This window comes from Notamacropus eugenii, chromosome 6 (genome assembly GCF_028372415.1).
Source record: "Notamacropus eugenii isolate mMacEug1 chromosome 6, mMacEug1.pri_v2, whole genome shotgun sequence".
Classification (NCBI taxonomy): Eukaryota; Metazoa; Chordata; class Mammalia; order Diprotodontia; family Macropodidae; genus Notamacropus; species Notamacropus eugenii.
The window spans coordinates 287,629,746-287,651,508 of record NC_092877.1 but is presented as its reverse complement, the minus strand read 5'-3'; the positions used below and the strand labels follow the sequence as shown (position 1 = coordinate 287,651,508).

At 36.1% G+C, this 21,763-nt stretch overlaps 1 long non-coding RNA gene across 2 annotated transcripts in view; it reads right to left on the bottom strand.

Annotated features, from left to right (window-relative positions):
* The window catches only part of LOC140509516 (uncharacterized), a 114,467-nt gene extending 94,083 nt beyond the window's left edge, over positions 1 to 20,384 (bottom strand). For both annotated transcript variants that reach the window (XR_011968796.1, XR_011968797.1), the window contains exon 1: positions 20,186 to 20,384. This is a non-coding gene — a long non-coding RNA (uncharacterized lncRNA). The remainder of the gene's footprint in view (positions 1 to 20,185) is intronic.
* Between the last annotated feature and the right edge of the window lie 1,379 nt (positions 20,385 to 21,763).

The window sequence follows — 21,763 nt, the reverse complement described above, 5'->3', positions numbered from 1 at the left end:
ATGAGCACTTTTCAATTGTTTGTGACTTCTTCCTTTAAAATGATATTGAGAAGAGTATCTTTGCTTATTACAGACATCTTACAGTGAAGTGTTATAGTGTAGAATGACTGCATTGAGAGTCAGGTGATCTTTATTCTTATCTCTGTTTTGCCAGTAATTCACAAAATATCTTAGGTAAGACATTTAACTTGCCTCTATTTTTTGAGTAAAAAATAAAAGGACTGGACTTGATGATCCTAAAAATCCTTTCTAGTTGTAATATAATTTTATTATTCTACCTTGTCCAGTATAATCTACTAATGACTATCAAATATACCTCTGTCCTCAAAAATCTTATGCTAGAACTAGGAATACAAGGTTAATATATACAGATCATTGCTGAATACCACAGGGCAGTATTTTTTATAATTTAGGAACAAATTATGAAAAGCATTTTAGTGTAGTAGGAAGGAAAAAAAAAAAAGAAAAATGGGCATGAATCCAGAATACCTAGGTTAGGAATCTGGGACTTTCATTTATCAGCTTTGTAATTTAAAATACCTCAGTTAGTCTCTTTCAAGGCTCAATTTCCTCATCTTTGAAACTGATCAAATAATTCTTGTCCTCCTTATGTCATGGCTAGGATAGAAGTTATTTGATCCATTTCAAAGACTTGTATCAAAGTTATTGTGAGCATGAGACGATATTGTTTTTCTTTGCATCTATAATGCTGCAGCCATTTTATATCCTTTTTAAAGAGCTCTTTACTTCACTTATGATCAGTTCATGTAAGTTTTATGTAGAACTTTTAAAAATGGTTAATAATCTCAGCTGATACATATTATTCTATGAAGCTGATATTACACTAGATTTTCAGAAGACATCAAATCAATGAGAACTGGCAGTGTCAAGAATACTCTGTTTTGTATCATATGTAGAATCTGAATAGGAGGAGAGTCAAAGGAAAAAGCCAAAGCATGTAAGAAGGAATGTGTTTGGAATCATCATTGGAAACTGAGAAAATTGTTTTCCTAGGGAGAAAGACATACTAGTGTGATGGAAAAAAAGGGTTGAGTAAGTAGTGTGGGACCAACTTAAGAAGGACCATAAAAAAGATGTAAAAAACTTATAGATTTATTAGGAAAAGAAACTATGAGGAATTGAAAGCTTTTAAATAATATAATAACCTACATATTAAAGATTTGTCAGACAGTCTTATGTTGGAAACAGAACAACCTGTAATCAACTAGACTGGTGTAACAAGCTTGAATTAAGGAAATAGGGCAGTGGCACTGGGAAAGGGAGGAAGGAAAATGAATATAAGACATATTTTGAAGGAAAAAAGTGGTGTGGGTTAGTGATTGAATAGATCTAGGAAATTATGTCAATTTTTAAAGCTTAGGAAAATGAGGGGGTTATGTGCAAACCCCTTAAATTACATGTAACTGCATATAATTTCATATGTATATACATATACATATATACATTACATATAAATATATATTTGACTAATATTGCCTTTTTTATTATATTTTAATATTAGGTAGGATAGTTCTCTAATATGAGGAAGAGTGAGAGATATGGGAGAAATAAAGTGATATAAAAACTATTTCAAGAAAATTTTACTTTAAGATGAATGTTGTAAAATTACAAAGAAAGTTTGGTCAAAAATTTGCAATATGTTAATATATCTCCTCCCCCTTTGAAAAACTAGGAGGTTTCATGGATATGGAAATTTGTGTAACAGCATATATTTTTGATGTACTAATTGCTCTAACACTATTGACTAAAGATTGTTTCTTGAATAGGGAGTACGCAATGACAGATTACAATTTTGCTCTATGTGAACACATTAATGCTTATATTCTTTCCAATTAAGCAGATAGTAGGCTGTCCTTTTTCCTTTCTCCATTATTCTCATCTATGCCTCCACTAAATTTGTTAAATAGGGCCTACTTACTGTATTATCTATGATATTAGTCCATGATAGATGGTACTGTTGCACAAAAAATAAAAGAAACCAAAAATTATTAGTAATGAGGAGGCAATATAGTAGAATACAGTTCCAAATATACTGGCTCTGTTGCCTGATGAACATGGACTATAGATCTCATACTTATCTGAGATATATCAGGTAGTTCATTTAATCTTACCTGGACCTTAAATTCCTTATTGTAAAAGGAGGAGATTAGACAAGATAACCTTTCAGATCTCTTCAACTCTAATGCTATGCTCCTATGAACAAATCTACATGTGTTCTTTCCCATCTTTATACTATTTTAAGTATTTGTGCAGAGAATTTTTCAGTATTTCTAAAACTTGGTTCAGAAAAATTCTACATACATAGAGCAGTTAAATATATTTATGTAGTTTGCTAAAGTCTTCTTTAGAATCTGTTAATTTCATGAGTCATCTTGTAACTTTTAAATATTCTCCAAAAGTCAAGGTGATTGGTCTATTATGAATGACACTGAGATTTTGTGTTATAGCTTTTCATAAAATATACCTGTGGCTAGATACAACAGTGGATAGAGCACCAGTGGATAGTCAGCTTGCCCTGACTTCATATTAAACTTCTGCCACTAGTTGCATGATCCTGGAAAGTCACTTAATTCCAGCTGCCTCAGATTCCTCATCTATAAAATTAACTAGAAAAGTAAATGCCAGACTCCATTTTTTTTTTGCCAATGAAGAGTCAGACATAACCAAAACAACTGAACAATGTTGATCAGATCAAGGGACATTTTCCCCCCTTTACTTTTCTATGATATTTTCAAAGACCCTTCAGGATTAATAATAAAAATTATAGAGACACCCTGTTGAATCCTTATATAGGGAAAATAATTTTTAAAAGATTTTGTGATACTTCTTTGAGACTGATGACACTACTCATATGAATGCTCCTTTCAAGCTATTTTTGTAGTTGCTGTTCAATGAGGACAGTAGCTTTATGAGTTTCCCATACCCATACTAATTGTAATTTATTATAATTGTCACATTGACAACCAATAGAGGAAACAAATGAAAATGGGGCATTTTGCTTTTTTTTTTTATCTCCCACTACTATTAAGTTCAAAACAAGTTCCCTAGAAATTAATTTCTAGAAGTACTCAGGTGACAACTGATTTAAAGCCTTATTTGGAAGTCCCAAGAAAGCTACAACGAGCAAAAGACTCCCCAAAGCCCAAGTAATTCCTAAAATTCCTTAAGGATTCTCATATTGATTTTGTGCTTCCAGAATTATTTCCATCATAAGAGAGTTAATAAAGCAGTTATAGTCTTTCCTAATTACAGCACAAATGGTATAGTACAGCTAATTATGGAAATCTAGAAATGGGACCAGTAACGTAAGAATGGATCTTGGAAACCAAGTCATATGAGAGTCAATTGGAGGAATTGGGAATATTTAGCTTATTGAAAAGTTAACTATGACAAAAGAAGAAAAAATTCTTTCTAAACATTAAAATTCAGAGTAGAGCCAAGATAGCAGAGTAGAAAGACACATATACCCTAGCGCTTCCTTCACAACCCACAAAATACCTGTAAAAAATGAGTGTTGACAAATTCTAGAGCAGCAGAAGCCACAGAATGACAGAGTGAAATAGATGTCCAGCCAAAGATGACCTGGAAGGCTGACAGGAAAAGTGTATCTCATGGAATGCTGAGCACAGCCCAGCCCTGGCACAGGGAGGAACAGGACCAAAACAGGTCTCAGGGCAGAATCCTCAGCAGGGAGGATCCCAGACCCCTTAACCTACAAGTGACAAAGAAAGCTTCAAAGGTCAGTGTGAGAGGGCTTTCCCAGCTGGGCCTGATGTACCAGAACCAGAGGGCAGAATAAATATTGAAAGAATCTACCAATCACCTCCTGAAATAGACCCAAAAAGAGAATATGCTAGGAATATTGTGGCTAAATTTCAAAATTTCCAGGTCAAGGAGAAAATACTGCAAGCAGCTAGAAAGAAACAATTTGAGTGTTGTGGAAATACAATCATGATAACACAGGATTTGACAGCTTCTACATTAGGGGATTGAAGGCCTTGGAATAGAATATTCCAGAAGTAAAAGGAACTGGGATTAAAACCAAGAATCACCTACCAGCAAAACTGAGTATAATACTTCAAGGGAACAAATGGTCATTCAATGATATAGAGGACTTTCAAGCATTCTTGATGAAAAGACCAGAACTGAATAGAAAATTTAACTTTCAAACACAAGAATTAAGAGAAGCATGAAGAAGTAAACAGGAAAGAGAAATCATAAAGGACTTTCTAAAAGTGAACTGTTTACAATTCTACATGGAAAGATAAGATTTGTAACTTGAGACTTTTCTCAGTTTTTGGGTAGGTGGAGAGTTTATGCACACATGTGCACACACATATAGACACAGAGTACAGGTTAAGTTAAATCAGAAGAGATGATGTCCATAAAAAATAAAATTAAATTAAGGGGTGAGAGAGGAAAATATTAGAAGGAGAAAAGGAGAAATGGAATGGGGCAGAATATCACTCATTAAAGAGATAAGAAAAAATTTTTCAATGGAGGAGAAAAGGGAGGAGGTGAGAGGGAAAAAGTGAAGCTTAGTCTCCACATATGGCTTCAGGAGGGAACAACATGCTCATTAAATTTGGTATGAAAACTTATCTTAAATTACAGGAAAGTAGGAGAGAAGGGGGCAAGTAGGGAGAGGGAGAGGATAGAAGGCAGGGCGGATGGGAGAAGGGAGTAACTAGAAGTAAACACTTTTGGGAAGGGACAAGGTCAAATGAGAGAATAGAAATAAAAAGGGAGACGGTAGGATGGAGGACAATACAGTTAGTCTTACACAACATGACTATTATGGAAGTCTTTTGCAAAATGACACATATATAGCCTGTATTGAATTGCTTGCCTTCTCAGTGGGGATGGGTAAGGAGGGAGGGAGAGAGAGAAGTTGGAATTCAAACAAATGTTGAGAATTATTATTGCATATAACTGGGAAATAAGAAACACAGGTAATGGGGTACAGAAATTTATCTTTCCCTACAAGAAAAGAGAGAAGATGGGGATAAGGGAAGGGTGGGGTGTAATAGAGGGGATGACACATTGAGGGAAGGGGTAATCAGAATACAAGATGCTATGCAGTGGGGGAGGGGAGAGATGGCAAGAAAAATTGGAACTCAAAATTTTGTGGAAATGAATGTTGAAATCTAAAAATAAATAAAAATAAATAAAACTATTTATAAAAAATATTAAAATTCTCTTCAAATATGATTACCCTGATACAAATGGATTTTTCTGGAATATTTTACTTGAGAGTTGTACTGTGAATAGAGTATTGATTCCTCTTGAGATTCCTTACAACTGTAATTCATGTGTGTGCACAAACACACACACATATATATACATACATATATTTCCATGGCCAAGTGAGTCATTTAGGTGTTGTTCTTTCAACCAAATGAAGATAAAAGATGGGGTATCTTTCACATAAGGGGAACATTAAGTAGGCTATTTTGGATTATAGAGTGTGTAAGAAGATGAAATGTTGTTTCAGAAAAAAAAAATATTGGCCCGTATTTTGAAGTCATTAAATAAAAAAAAAATAAGCATTTTTTAAAATATCTTTGAGGAAGTAGGGAACTACTAATGCTTCTTCGTGGGGGAGAATCCTAGATCAGTAATTAATGATAGAAATTTGACTACAGTAAATTAGAGTGGGACATAGTGGATTTGTGGTCAATTAAGGGGCTATTGAAATACTATGAAATGACAAAGGTCTAAATTTGGGTAGTGACTATAAGAGCAGAAAGAAGTTAACAAATGTCAAAGAAATTGAGGAAATGGAACATAAAATACTGAACAGTTATTAAAAATGGAAATGTTAAGAAGGATGAATTTAGGAATTTGGGGATATAATGTTTTGTAGTTCAGAAGTAACAAACTTCTCACAGGCTGTAAAGAGCAGCAAAACTCCTTAGTGTGGTCTGAATCACATTGAAATATATTAGAAAGTGTTTAATAGAATATAGAGAAATACAATGCAATCTAGATAATGCTACTTTATAATATCCTAAACCAATATGGATGCCATAAGGATCCATTTTATTTAAGATTGACACCATGTTTATAGATAGAAGCTGATGGACCAATCAGGTGGTGGTATGCAGTTGGTGATGCAGGATTTAACCTTAAAAGAAAGATGAAGGCTGAATATGTAGATCTGGGAAATATTTAAATAGAGGTGATACCATTGTCTATAGAAGTTGATGAAGTCTCCAAAATAGAGAAAAAGGAGAGAAAAGGGCTACGGGTATAGCAATGGGCTTTACTTGCATAAGGAGTTAGCTTAGATAATGACCTTGGTGAGGAGACTGATAAAGAGCAGTCACACAATTAGACAATAAAAACTAGGCACTTCATGAGACAAAGGATAGAGAGCCTTCTGAGCCTTCTCTAAGCAAATTTCATACTTTCTCTGAATGAGATAAAGATTTGTTTCTAGAACATGGATTATCTATATCACCTTGATCAAAGCCCTAGGAATGTTTATCTGCTAAGATCCTAGTGATTCACTGTCTATGTCAAATGGTTTTTTTTTTTTTATACTTAAATATTTATTAGGTAAGATTAAATAGAAAAACAAATTTAGATACATTGTAGTAAAGAGTATTATCAAAATTTCGGACTATATCCATATTTTTTTTTTGTCTAAGTTCTATTTGGCCTTTAATTAATATGTCTATGCTTTATTTTTAAATTTATTATGTATAAAGTGTGAACTGGAATAATGAAACACTACCAGTAATTCCAATAATAACAGTAGGGAAACTAAGTGCTACAGTAGATAGAGACCTGGACCAAAAGCAAGAAAAGACATCTTCTTGAGTTCAATCTGGCCTCAGACAATTAATTAGCTGTTTGACCTTAGGCAAGTCACTTAAACCTTTTTGTCTCAGTTATTCATCTATGAAATGAGTTGGAGAAGGAAATGGCAAATCATTTTAGTACCTTTGTAAAGAAAACTCCAAATGGATCATGAAGAGTTGGACATGTATGAAATAATTCAACAGAAACAACTACCAATAGTTCAGTAAGAATATCCATTACTGAAAATCACATTCTATGTGTGTTTATACACATACGTAAGTAGTTGAAATATTGACACAGCAAAAAATAGAAATAGAATCTGATGAGTAAATTTAGTGAATTCCTAGATTTTTCAAAGGCAATATTTCCAATAATAAGTTTCAAATATTTATGAAATGTGGAACTTTCATATTGTATGAATATTAAGATGTATGGGTTACATAAAGTCTTTTTAAAAAAGTTTTATTTTTTGATTTCCACATTCATTTCCACAAAATTTTGAGTTCAAATTTCTCCCCATCTCTCCCCTCCCCCCACCCCATAACACCTTGCATTCTGATTACCCTTTCCCTCAATGTGCCCTCCCTTCTATCACACTCCACCCTTCTCTTATCGTCATCTTCTCTTTTTTCTTAAAGGGTAAGAGATTTTTATACCTCATTACCTGTATTTCTTATTTCCCAGTTATATGCAAAAACAATTCTCAACATTCATTTCTAATACTTTGAATTCCAACTTCTGTCCCTTCCACTGTCCCTATCCTTACCCACTGAGAAGGCAAGCAATTCATTACAGGCTATATATGTGTCATTTTGCAAAAGACTTCCATAACAGCCATGTTGTGTAAGACTGACTATATTTCCCTCCATCCTACCCTGTGCCCCATTTATTCTATTCTCTCATTTGACATTGTCCCTTCCGCAAAATGTTTACCTCTAATTACTCCCTTCTCCCATTTAACCTCCCTTCTATCATTCCCCCACCCCACTTATTGCCTTCCCTCCTACTTTCCTGTACTGTGAGTTAGATTTTCATGCCTTGACTCCCTCTGACAATATCCTTTGTTCCTCCTCATCTGAAAGGATGGAAGGAAATACCTGTTCACCAAGTAAGTAACCTTCTATGGTCTTATTTTTTTCCCTTTTTGGGGCATTTTCCCAGCCAGTTACTTGAATTCTGAATCCTTTGTCAAGAGCAGAGTCCTAGTGATCTTGCTCACTCCAGAAGGGTGCTCAGTGCTGAGATTTAGAACAGCTGCTCAGTTCCCTCAGGGGCTTTAGGCAGGGTCAGGATAGCCACTCAGGGCTGAGATTCAGATCAGCTGCTGAATTGTGCCAGAGCCTTTATACTCAGTGCTCCAACAATGGAATAATGGATGCCAACTGCTGCTTTCCTGCTGTTGCCTCCAGAAGACACCTCTGCTCAGTCTCCACCACTCCTTTAGGCCAGGTCCAGAGGTGAATTCTGCTACCTTCTCGCTCAGGTGGAAAAAGCCCTCTCACTTTGGCATCTGTGGGTTGAGGGATCTGGGAACTGCTGCTGCTTGTGGTATTTCATTGCTGTAGGCTGCTTGGGTCTTGCTCCTCCCAGAGTCATGTGGTTGGGGCTGGGCTGGGCTCTGCTCTGTGTCCAGTGGGACAGACCTTTCCCTCTAACCTTCCAGGTCACTCTGGGCTGGACATCTCCTTCACTCCATCTTTCTGTGGCTTCTGCTGCTCTAGAATTTGTTGGGAGTCTTTCTTTACAGGTATTTTATGGGCTGTGGGGGAAGATCTAAAGGATGTATGTCTTTCTACTCTGTCATCTTGGCTCTATCCCCTGGGGTTAGATAAAGTCTTAAAGGGCAGCAACAACCCTTTGTATCAATAACTGCTCATCTCAGTTACTCTTATCAATACCTAACACAAGATTAACTGTGAGTTATAACAGGATATAGAGGGAATCAGACAAGTCAAAGATATTTCACTGAGATTAAGAGTGAAGTTCAGAACTCTGCGATCTATGAAAACACAGCAAGCAACCTGGAAATAATAGGTAACTCTGGACAGTTTAAGGACATGAAGCAGAATACCCAAAAGAAAATGAGAAGAAACTAAGAAAAAGTAAGTCTCAGTAAGCCCACTTGTACTGAACTATCATATACCTGGAAACGTTGACAGAAGGTGGGGGGGGGGGGTAGGTGGGCTGTGCTTAATGCACATATTGTGAGATTCTAAGTACATCCTGTTTCTTTTGTGCTGTTTTTTAAAGGGGATACATGACTGCTCAGGATACTGCTGTTTGAGTTTGACTGATGATGACCTCAGTCTCACCTTTTTGAGGTTGGTCCTTTGAAACATTTCTCTTTTTCACGACAGTGATGATAGAGTCTTCACACAAAGATGCCTTTTTCTCCCCCTTTCTGCTGTCTTCTGGTTTTTGTTACTTTCATGCATTTACTTTGGGCTACTTATTGTATTTTCAAAGCAGTCTTTTATATCCTTGAAAATCGTTATAGATAACACCATAACTGAGGTGACATACTTAGTTCTTTTAAGAAATAGTATCCATTTTTTCCCCAAAAAGTGACTGATATAAGATTTAATCAATGAAATCTTAATTTGTTTTCCAAGGGCTGAAATTGTAAAATAGTCTTCTTTTGTAGCATACAGTCACTAATTTTGGTTTTACTTAATATATCTATTGGTTATATATATGTATATACATATACATATATATACATATATAAAACCTATATATATATATATATATATATATATATATATATATATATATAAAACCAAAATAACTTTCTGTGTGGTTTTACTTTATTTATGTATATATATATAATATATGTTATATATATAGGTTTTATATATATATATGTATATATGTATATACATATATATAACCAATATAACTTTCTGTGTAGCTTTTTCCCCCTTGTAGGTTCATATCCAAATACATCTCATGCATGAGAAAGTCTAGATAAAAGTGTTTCCTTCAAATGGAAGAAACAAACACATGATTAGAGAAATATAAAAGATTTTCCCCCTTTGTTACTAGCTTTTTGTATCTCCTTGTGCTATTGAAAAAAGGATACAAAAGATAATTTATTTTTAAAATACTAATACAACTAGGAAGTTTCCTGTAGTAATAAGAGCAATTCAATTAATCTAGGGTCAGAGGACTTAAATTCAAATATTGCCTCTGGCATTCACTTGACCTTGAGTATGTCACTTAAACTCCATTGACCTCAATTTTCTTATCTATTAAATGAACAGATTGGACTTGATGTTGTCGTCGGTTTCTTTCAGGTCAAAATCTAGGATGCTATGATCATAATATGATCCCAAGTTCTTTACTATTATTTCAAAGTAATCAGGATTTCAAAATATCATTGTTAGAAATTATATTAATGAGTTTAAAGTATTTTAATTTTCAAATAATTCCAAATTCTTTTTGAATCCATAGTTCCATTCTCTAGTTAGGTCCCATAGACTCCAAACTGAGGAGTTTACAAAGGAAAATTATATCAATACTGATGTTTCAAGGAGGGCTCTTTCTGAATCCTTTTTATAATTTTTTTTACTGTTTAGTAAATTATTTCCCCCATTACATGTAAAATATAAAATAATTTTCATTATTCATTTTAAAAATTAAGTTCCAAATTATATCCTTCCATACCCACTCCCTTCATTTAGAAGGCAAACAATTCAACACAGGTTTTACATGGGCAGTCATGCCAAATGTATTTCTATGTTAGTCATATTGTTGTAAAAGTAAACGTATATCAAAATAAAATCCCAAGAAAAAGAGTATGCTTGGATCTGTACTCAGAGTCCATCATTACTCTCTCTAGGGATGGATAGCATTTTTCATTATAAATCCTTCAGAGTGACTTTGGATCATTGTAATACTGAGAATAGCTAAGTCATTCGCACTTGATCATATCACATTTCCTTTACCGTGCACAACGTTTTCCCAATTCTACTCATTTCACTTTGTCAGTTCATGTAAGTCTTCCCAGGTTTTTCTGAGAGCATCTAGCTCATCATTTCTTTAAGCACAATAGAATTTCATTACAATCATATACCGCAGTGTTTATCCATTGCCCCATTGATGGACGTCCCCTCAATTTCTGCTTCTTTGCCATTAGAAATGAGCTGCTATAAATATTTGGGCATAATTTCAAATTGTTCAACATAGTAGTTGAGTCAGTTTATACCTGCACCTCAAAATGATTTTAATTTGCATTTTTCAATCAATAGTGAATTAGAGCATTTTTTCACATGGCTTTGTAAAGCTTTGACAGCATCATCAGAAAACTGGTCACATTTTACCATTTGGCAATTAGAGATTAGCTCTTATTTTCACAAATTTGACTCTCCCAAATAATCACACACACACACACGTATATATACCTGCATACACATGTGTATAAATATGTACACATGCACATACACATGCATTGTGTCTATATCTACAACTATCTATATAAATATATCCGTTGTCAGAGAAACTTGCTTCAAAATTTTTCTTCAGTTATAATTGCTAACTCTAGTCCCTCCATCCAATTTCCCAACTTGTTTATTCTATTCTTTTTCTCCTTTCACCCTGTCCCTCCTCAAATGTGTTTTGTTTCTAACTACCACCTCCCCAATTTGCCCTCCTTTCTCTCACTCTTCCCTTCTACATTCCAGTAGGGTGAGATGGATTCTATATCCAATTGAATTTGTACCACATACTCCCTGTCCCTTTCTCTTTCTCCCAGTGCTTTCCTCTTTCTCACTCCTAATTTTTTTAGGTATTCCATCCTATTCAACTCACAACTGTGTCCTCTATTTTTATTCCTTCTATCTTCCCTAATAAGGAGAAAGTTCTCATAAGCTACAAGTGTCATCTTTCCATGTAACAGTATATAGTTTCACTTTGTGAAGTCCATTATCATTTCCCTTTCCACTTTACCTTTTTATGCTTCTCTTGAATCTTGTATTTGGAAGTCACATTTTCTGCTTAGTTCTGGTCTTTTCATCAAGAATGCTAGAAAGTCCACTATTTCATTGAATTACTATTTTTTTCCCTGAAGAATTATACTCACTTTCATTGGATGGGTGATTCTTGATTATAATCCTAGCACATTTGCCCTCTGGGATATCATATCATAAATCCTATGATCCATTAATGCAGTAGCTGCTAAATCTTGTGTCATCCTGGCTGATTCTTGAATTATTTCTTTCTGGTACTTTTCAATATCGTCTCCTTGACAAATCAGGAAGTTGGTTATAGTATTCCTTAGGGTTTTTCATTTTGGGAGGTTATTGATGGATTCTTTAAATTTCTATTTTACACTCTGGTTCAGGAGGGTTTTCCATGATAATTTCTTGAAAGATGATGCCTAGACTTGTTTTTTTTCTCATGGCTTTCAGGAAGTTCAATTTTTTTTTAAATTAACTCTCCTGGACCTATTTTCCAGATCAGTTGTTTTTCCAATGAGATATTTCATATTGTCTTCTACTTTTGTTCATTGTTTTGCTTTTGTAATATTGTTTTTCATCCACTTGCTCCATTCTAATGTTTAAGGAACTCTTTTCTTCAGTGAGATTTTGTACTTCCTTTTCCATTTGACCAATTCAATTTTTAATGATTTCTTTTCTTCAGGAAATTTTTGTGCCTCTTTTTCATTTTGTTAATTTTTCTTTTTAAGGAGTTCTTCATTACAGTCAATTTTTAAATCTTTGTTTTTCCATCTGGTCAATTCTACTTTTCATCTTCTCATTTTTTAAATCTATTTTACCATTTGGCTAGTCTTTTTTAAAGGTGTTACTTTCTTAATCATTTTTGTGTATCTCCTTCACTAAACTGTTTTTTCATGATTTTCTTGCATTACTCTCATGTGTCTTGCCAAATTTTTCCTCTGTCTCTCTTATTTGATTTTTAAAATTCTTTTGGTTCTCTTTCATGTCCTGAAACCAATTCATATTTTCTTGTAGGCTTTGAATGTAGGAGTTCTGACTTTGCTTTCATATTTTGAGTGTGTGTTTAGGTCTTTCTTGTCACCTCACTCAGTTTCTATACTCTGAATATTTTTCTGTTGTTTGCTCATTTTTTTCAGCCTATTTCTTGACTTTTAACTCTTTGCTAAAGTGGAGCTCTGCTTCCATGGTGAAGGAGACATTGTTCTAAGTTTCAGGAGTTTTGTGCAGCTGTTTTCAAAGATATTCCTAGATACCTGTATATTTTCAGTTTATCCAAGGTGGCATGATTGAAGGAGAGGTGTGTTCACTACTGTCCTAGCCTTTTTTTCCAGTCTGTGAGTGGCTACAAGCACTCTTTTCTGCCCTGGAAAAGGGATGGAGGTCACTCCCTCCATTGTATCTGCTAGCTCAGGCCTGTTATTGCTCTCCCTTGCCCTGGGACTGCCACCCCAGACTGTGACCTGGATTGAGTATGGACAAAGCAATAGAGTCCTGCTCTCAGTGCCAATAAGCAGACCACTGTAATATCCTTTTGTCAATTTGTTTGACTCACTCTCTGTTTGCGGGCTGAGAGCTCCAGAAGCAGTCTGCTACTGCTGATTGATTCACTCCCAAGGCCTACTGTTGGGGCCTGGTCTGCCTGGACAGGGCATGTGCTAAACTGTGCTTAACTATCAGCCCAGTGCAAAGGACCTTTTTTTCGAAAGCATTTACTTCATGCCAGCTATTTTGCTAAGTATTGGGCATACAAGTATAAAGCAAAAGAAAGCTAGCCCTTGCTGTCAAAGACTTTGTTCTAATGGAAAGGACAAAAAATAAGATATCATTGTATAAAATAAGTTCAATCATCTCCCACAATATTTGTTTTCCTAAATAGTATGCTTATTCTGTGCCTTTAATACTGTTCAACAAAAAGATAAAGCCTAACCTTTTCCTAGATATGCAGTTCTTTGCTCATCCCATTTCTAGATTGAGTATTCCGTGTTCAACTCTGAGAATTTTGTCCTAATAAATCTGGAAGGTTCCTGTTAAAAATAACTAGGAAGGATTTTGAGCTCAGCATTTCCTGTTAGGGTAAGCTGTGCTTATAAGGTGTCCCATAGCTGCCATAAAGAAATATGGTCATTCATAAGTCAATTTAACAAAAAATAATCTGAAATTCTCATATCTGATTATTTTTTCTATATTTTTTTCCTTTCATTAGAACAACAGAAAATATTTTTAAGGAATATAAATACAAAACTAAAAGTGACCATTACAATAAACAAATGTAACTTTCAGAAAAATCACTCAGTAAGGAAATTTCTTAATTAATTAAATTTATTTATTTAACTTTTAACATTCATTTTCACAAAATTTTGGGTTACAAATTTTCTCCCCTTTTATCCCCTCCCCCTCCCAAACACCAAGCATTCTAATTGCCCCTATGACCAATCTGCTCTCTCTTCTATCATACCTCTCTGGCCTTGTCTCCGTCTTCTCTTTTGTCCTGTAGGGCCAGATAGCTTTCTATACCCCTTTACCTGTATTTCTTATTTCCTAGTGGCAAGAACATTACTCGACAGTTGATCCTAACACTTTGAGTTCCAACTTCTTTAGCTCCTTCCCTCTCCACCCCTTCCCTTTGGAAGGCAAGCAATTCAATATAGGCAAAATCTGTGTAGTTTTGCAAATGACTTCCATAATAGTTGTGTTGTACAGGACTAACTATATTTCCCTCCATCTTATCCTGTCCCCTATTACTTCTATTCTCTTTTGATCTTATCCCTCCCCATGAGAGTAGACCTCGAATTGCACTCTCCTCCCCATGCCCTCCCTTCTATCATCCCCCCCACCCTGCTTGTCCCCTAATCCCCCACTTTCCTGTATTGTGAGATAGGTTTTCCTACCAAAATGAGTGTGCATTTTATTCTTTCCTTTAGTGGAATGTGATGAGAGTAGACTTCATGTTTTTCTCTCACCTCCCCTCTTTATCCCTCCACTAATGAGTCTTTTGTTTGCCTCTTTTATGAGAGATAATCTGCCCCATTCAATTTCTTCTTTTCTCCTCCCAATATATTTCTCTCTCACTGCTTGATTTCATTTTTTTTTTAAGATATGATCCCATCCTCTTCAATTCACTCTGTGCACTCTATCTCTATGTATGTGTGCATGTGTGCATGTGTGTGTGTATAATCCCACCCAGTACCCAGATACTGAAATGTTTCAAGAGTTACAAATATTGTCTTTCCATGTAGGAATGTAAACAGTTCAACTTTAGTAAGTACCTTATGACTTCTCTTTGCTGTTCACCTTTTCATGGCTCTCTTCATTCTTGTGTTTGAAAGTCAAATTTTCTTTTCAGCTCTGGTCTTTTCATCAAGAATGCTTGAAAATCCTCTATTTCATTGAAAGATCATTTTTTCCCCTGAAGTATTATACTCAGTTTAGCTGGGTAGGTGATTCTTGGTTTTAGTCCTAGTTCCTTTGACTTCTGGAATATCCTATTCCATGCCCTTCAATCCCTTAATGTAGAGGCTGCTAGATCTTGTGTTACCCTGATTGTATTTCCACAATACTTGAATTGTTTCTTTCTAGCTGCTTGCAATATTTTCTCCTTGACCTGGGAACTCTGGAATTTGGCCACAATGTTCCTAGGAGTTTCTCTTTTTGGATCTCTTTCAGGCGGTGTTCTGTGGATTCCTTTAATATTTATTTTGCCCTCTGGTTCTAGAATCTCAGGGCAGTTTTCCTTGATAATTTCATGAAAGATGATGTCTAGGCTCTTCTTTTGATCATGGCTTTCAGGTACTCCCATAATTTTTAAATTGTCTCTCCTGAACCTATTTTCCAGTTCAGTTGTTTTTCCAATGAGATATTTCACATTATCTTCCATTTTTTCATTCTTTTGGTTTTGTTTTGTGATATCTTGCTTTCTCACAAAGTCCTTAGCCTCCATCTGTGCCATTCTAATTTTGAAAGAACTATTTTCTTCAGTGAGCTTTTGAATCTCCTTTTCCATTTGGCTAATTCTGCTTTTGAAAGCATTCTTCTCCCCATTGGCTTTTTGAACCTCTTTTGCCAATTGAGTTAGGCTAGTTTTCAAGGTGTTATTTTCTTCCACATTTTTTTGGTTCTCCTTTAGCAGGGAGCGGATCTGCTGTTCATGCTTTGACTTCATGTCTCTCATTTCTCTTCCCAGCTTTTCCTCTACCTCTCTAACTTGATTTTCAAAATTCTTTTTGAGCTCTTCCATGGCCTGAGCCCATTGGGTGGGCTGGGACACAGAAGCCTTGATTTCTGTATCTTTGCCTGATGGTAAGCATTGTTCTTCCTCATCAGAAAGACAGGGAGGAAATGGCTGTTCACCAAGAAAGTAGCCTTCAATAGTCTTATTCTTTTCCCTTTTCTGGGCATTTTCCCAACCAGTGACTTGACCTCTGAATATTCTCCTCACATCCACCTCGCCTCCTGATCCTCCCAGCCAGTGTTTGGGGTCTGAGATTCAAATGCTACTTCCAGCCTTAGGGCTTTTGGCGGGGGCAGGGCTGCTATTCAGTGTGAGATTAAGTTCAGGTGGTCAGGTCGAGGCAGAGCCACCCCTCAGGCTCAGTTCCCTCAGGGGGTTTATGCACAGACCTTCCACAATAGATCCAGGCTCCCGCCCGCTTGGGGAGCCCCAATATGCAGCCGCCTCTCAGCTTCTACTTCCCGGGGGGGCCTGAGTTATGGGGGCACCCCACTCCCCTCTTGACCCGCCAAGGAGACTCTCTCACAGACCCCTGTCACCTGTGGGTGGAGGGACTTGTGCGGCCGCTGGAGATCCCGTCCCTGAAGCCTGCTCGTATCTGTACCTCTCGGTGCCGTGGCCGCAGCAGGTCTGGGCTGGGCTCCTCGTCTGTAGCACGACGGACCTTTTGCGAGAGGTTTGCAGGTCCCTCTGTGGGTGGAGGGACCCGTGTGGCCGCTGGAGATCCCGTCCCTGAAGCCCACTCGGATCTTTTCCTCTTGGTGCCGCGGCCGCGCCAGGGCTGCACTCAGCTCCCAGTCCCGGCGCCCAGTCCGCAGAGAAGGACCCCCCACGAGAGGTTTGCAGGTCTCTCCGGAACAGAAATCTCCCTCGCTCCAATGTTCCATGGCCTCTGGGTGCAGAATTCGCCGTGAGTTACTTCCCTGTAGCTGTTCTATGGGTTGTGGGTCAGGAAATTTCTTAAATGCCCATGGCACAGCAGAAAGAACACTAACTATGGAGACCAAGGACCTGGGCTCAAATTCTGTCTGTGATTCTTCAATTCTTTGTGACTTAGTCAAGTTACTTAATTTTCTTATTTTAGTTTTTTAAAGTGTAAAATTTAGTGAATGCCAAGAGTCATGTTAGTGTAACAGTAAGCGCCCCAACATATACAGGGTGACCTGCTACCACAGGTTTTTAGATCTGCTTTCATGAAAGGAAAAGCAACTTTTGAGGGATTAACAATCACTTTAATCAAGCACTTGTATCATTCTTTCAACCAAGCACATATTCATTCTCCTAGTTCAGGGAAATCAGCACCCTGAAGTTCAACGAAAATACAGAGAAATCAAAGATCAACAGACATGGCTTCCTCTGTCTGGTCATCAACAGACAGATCCAACTGTCTGACCATAGTTATCAGGGAGGGAAGCACTGACATCTGGGTTTTCCAATTTGGAGGCTCCTTAGTAGCTTCCCAGAGTCCTCATCTGGCCAAAGAAACACTTCCAGTCAGTAAGCCCCAAAGTAAAACCTCAACTCGGAGTATTTATACCTCTTTTTAGAGCCAGAGGGCATCACAACCCTTGAGAACTAGTGCTTCATTAACAAAAGGCATGAGTCTTCCATACATCCTCCCTTATCAACTACCCTTAATGGGCAGGTCCATTAATGGGTAGGGAAGATCTTCTTTAATCCCATTACAATAATTAACAATACAAATACACATATGGTTTCTAGCTAAAGAAACTCTTGTTTCTGTACTTTACTCCCCGTGAAGACTCTTGATTGATAAAGGGAACATTCAATCAGAGGCACTTGATTATATTAAAACAAAAATAGCAAAAAATCCTATTTTGCTTGCCATCACAGTTCCATGAGACTTAAAAAATAATAGCAACATATCCCTTGCCTTCAAAATCTTACATTCCAGTATGATTGACATAGAGTTACAAGAGATTTCAGAGCTGAATTCAAACATTTCATTGTCATCCTAATAAATGACAAGTAAAAACAAAGTAAATCCCAGACTCTCCCCTACTCCAATCACTGCCCTCAACATTTTCTTGATGATTGCTGAAGTCTTTAGTGTGAGCAGATTCTCAAAATATTATGAGATAGGAAAAGGGTTCTCCATTTGCCTCTTTTGAGATATTTTCCAGGTCACCTAAAGGCATAAAAAGTCCTCACATGGATTTGGTGCCTCTTCAATTTAGTGAGTGTGTCTGAGGGCCATACACTCTACTATACCTTGCTCTGCTGCCAGTTGTGATTTCATAGGGTGTCTCTTGAAATTAAATACCACTGCATCTTTCATGCACATCCTTACTAGGTTTAGAGAAAAATAATCCTACTTTGTTAATTTTCATATCTTGCCATTAAAAAATTTCATCTCAACATGGAACATTCTAATGTCCGGCACTAGTTTCACCCTTAATACATGTCCATGCCAAAACAAGAATTTTAATAAAATGACTAAGATCATTAGTACAAGTGCGAAATCAGTAAACTTTAGATGAGTAACTTTAGAGTATTAGACAAATGTCAAACAAAGACTTATAAAATCTCTGGGTATTTGGGGGAAAGGGAGGGAGAGGAAAATAAAAGAAGGGCAAAGAGTGGCCAAAATGTGAAGAGTAACTGGTTTAGTCAAAGTAATTAAAGTTTAGAAAGGTTGACATCTGAGGAATCAGAGATGCAGTCAGGAGAGATTGGTGAATTAGCCCAGAGGGATGAATTTGGATAGCATCAAATTTACAAGGCCTACTTCTTCAGTAGTACATAACTAATAAAGCAAAAGGAATTAATTAAAATAGGAAGCTACCAGATGTGTTGCAGTCAATTCCTGTACTGTTCCATCTTGTGTTGCAAACCTCCTATATGCAAACCTCCATATTTTCGCCCAATATGCCTATTATTCAGTAGTAATGTTTCCATGATGACTCTGTCTCCCTTTACAAGATGGTGTCCCTTTACTTTCCCTTACCTTTTGTGCCCCTTTACTTTCCCTTACCTTTCAACTTAAGATATTTCATTTTAGTTGTTCCAGTTAACCTTTGTTTTGGTTGCCCAAAAAACAATGATTTAGAGTAAAGTTCTGGCAGATAAAACAATATTGTTTAACAGTCCCATACTCATTTTGTTGACTTTATGACACTTTTCTTCCAAGGTACTTCAGTATGAATTGTCTAAGATTGCTACGTGGTGTGACAATGTTTTTGGGAGAAAACATTTTATTCTTTCTCCTTGGTTGTCTTTAAAGTAAATAATTCTTCTTAAAAATCAAATTTAAAGCATCCTCAGTAGCCAAAACAGAATATTATTTCTCTTTGTCCAATAGGACACTAGTACAATCAGAGATAAGTGGATGGAGGTCCCCATAAGTAAATAGTATAACTATATATAAATATAGATATGCACACATGTACATATATACACATTATAAATGTATGTGTATATACACATATGTGTGTATTATGCATTATGTATGTTTGTATGTATTTACAAAAACATTGAAATATTTTTAAGAACAGATTGGTCCTCAAGGCACTTTTGAACCAAAGTGCTCTTCTAGAACACAATATTTTGCATTTAAATGCTAAGAGACAGTTATACAAGCTGTTCTCTTGTGAACCCAAATAGGCCTAGATGCCACGTTGACTGTCCTTTTTGCAAATGCCTCCAGTAGGGCTGATGAAGATAAGGAGAGGTCAAATGAGATGGAAATACTGACAATACAAAAGCAGCCCCAAATTTTAACGTAGTCAGGCTAATTCATTATTTAATTCATGCCAATTTGTCCAAAATATCTGTTGAAAAGAGATTGTAGAGTGAGCCAGAGTTACAATTATATACAATCTTTTACATAGGTGTACATGTACACATGCTTACTTTGGGACTGGAATTCCTCCACTCTAATTTTCCTACATTAACTCTAAGTAGTTATTTATTCCATAAACATATTACATTAAAATAGCACAATATATTAATATACCTTGATTTTGACTAAACAAGTTCTGATGTGTTTCATTTAGCTCTTATTAAGGAACATTTCCTTTTTGTTCAATTATAGTGACGAGTCCTGAAGCAAGATATCAAAGAGTTGAGAAGTAATTAGAATTAGTGAAACAGCTAAAAAATGTATTGGGTAGCAACTAAACAGAATGGAAAGAAACCAAGAGTAACTTACATGAGGCCAGGATTCAGTCATTTTCTCTGAAAATCTCTCTTATATTTTGAGACAGCTTAAGCCCTTTTAAAAATACTTTTCTTGGTTTTGAGAGTTCATTAAATATTAAGCATAAAGTACAAGTAAAGTAGAGGCAAGCCTAGAGAAAATTATGAAACATGGGAAGACTGTCTCAGACTTTTTATGTTGTACTCTTTCCTTGGCCAATCGTTTGTGTCACAAAAGTATTATTGCAAATATGCTAATAATGTGAACAGGTTGCTGAGTTACTCACTTGCTTGAAAATCTTCAATGGTTGCCCGGTGACTTCAGGGCAATTGAATCAATAGGTCAAAAAGTATTTCTAAGTACATGCTTTAGGCCGGGAATTGTGAATAAAAATTACATAAATATAATAGTTTCTGCCCACAAGGAGCTTGTATTCTATTGGGGTAAATGATGAATACAACTATAATTATGAAGAGGTATAAAGACTGGAACTATGACTTTATTTATATTAAGAAATCCTGGAAATGGAAATTATTTCTACCAATTCAAGTTAAGATAATCTCTGATATTAGAGTGAGAGAATTTCCTAAAACTTTGAGAGATTATTTGAGTTGTCATTGTCTCACAGCTAGTAGAGAGGTAAGACTTGAAATCAGGTCATTTATTAAATATATGCAATAGAAGTGTGTGGGAGTGTGCACACATGTATGCACACAGATATACATATAGTATGTACACATGTGTGTGTATATATATGGAGAGAGAGTGTACACATAAGTATACATACATACTCAAGGTATATATATGTATATGTATATGCATGTGTGTATATGTATATATACACATACATACACATACATATGCATACACATATATGCACAGGTGTATATATACGTATACATGTATGTAGGTATGTATATACATACACATACAGATGTGTACAAACACGCTATATATAATACATAGAAAGATTACCTATAGGTATTTTTGCATGTATGCATGTATACCTATAGTGTATATTTATATAGTATACAGCATATATTCTCTCTATACACACATATATATATGCATCTATATCTATATGTGTGTGTGTGTGTGTGTGTGTGTGTGTGTGTATGAACTGAATAGCTTCTGGCAGTCTTACATTAAGGGTCTCTTTTCTTTCTGATACAAGAGGTATTCCAGTCAAAGACTATGAATTTGGCTGAAGCTCATGGTGATAAATGTAACTGGCCATTGAGGAGAGAGCCAAGACAATCCAACTGGCTCCTCCATAAAAGAGAGTTGCTATGACTTGTGAGGAATAAACCCAGCTGATACACCCACCCAAGAAAGAAATGGTACCCTGTATTGAACAAGCTCAACCCACCCATTAGCAACATACTGAGTACTGTTACCATGGTCAGCAGGGAACTTTATGAGGATTCTACAAAGGGAGAAAGAAAAATGGAGTAAACCCTTGTAGGTTCAGAATGAATAATTGCCATGGTCACATGGGTTTCTTATCTGTGGGATTCAATACCATTGTACTTGAAATTTGTGACCAGTGTCCCCATGAACACAGTGTGTATTTGTGGGAAAGCATGTGAA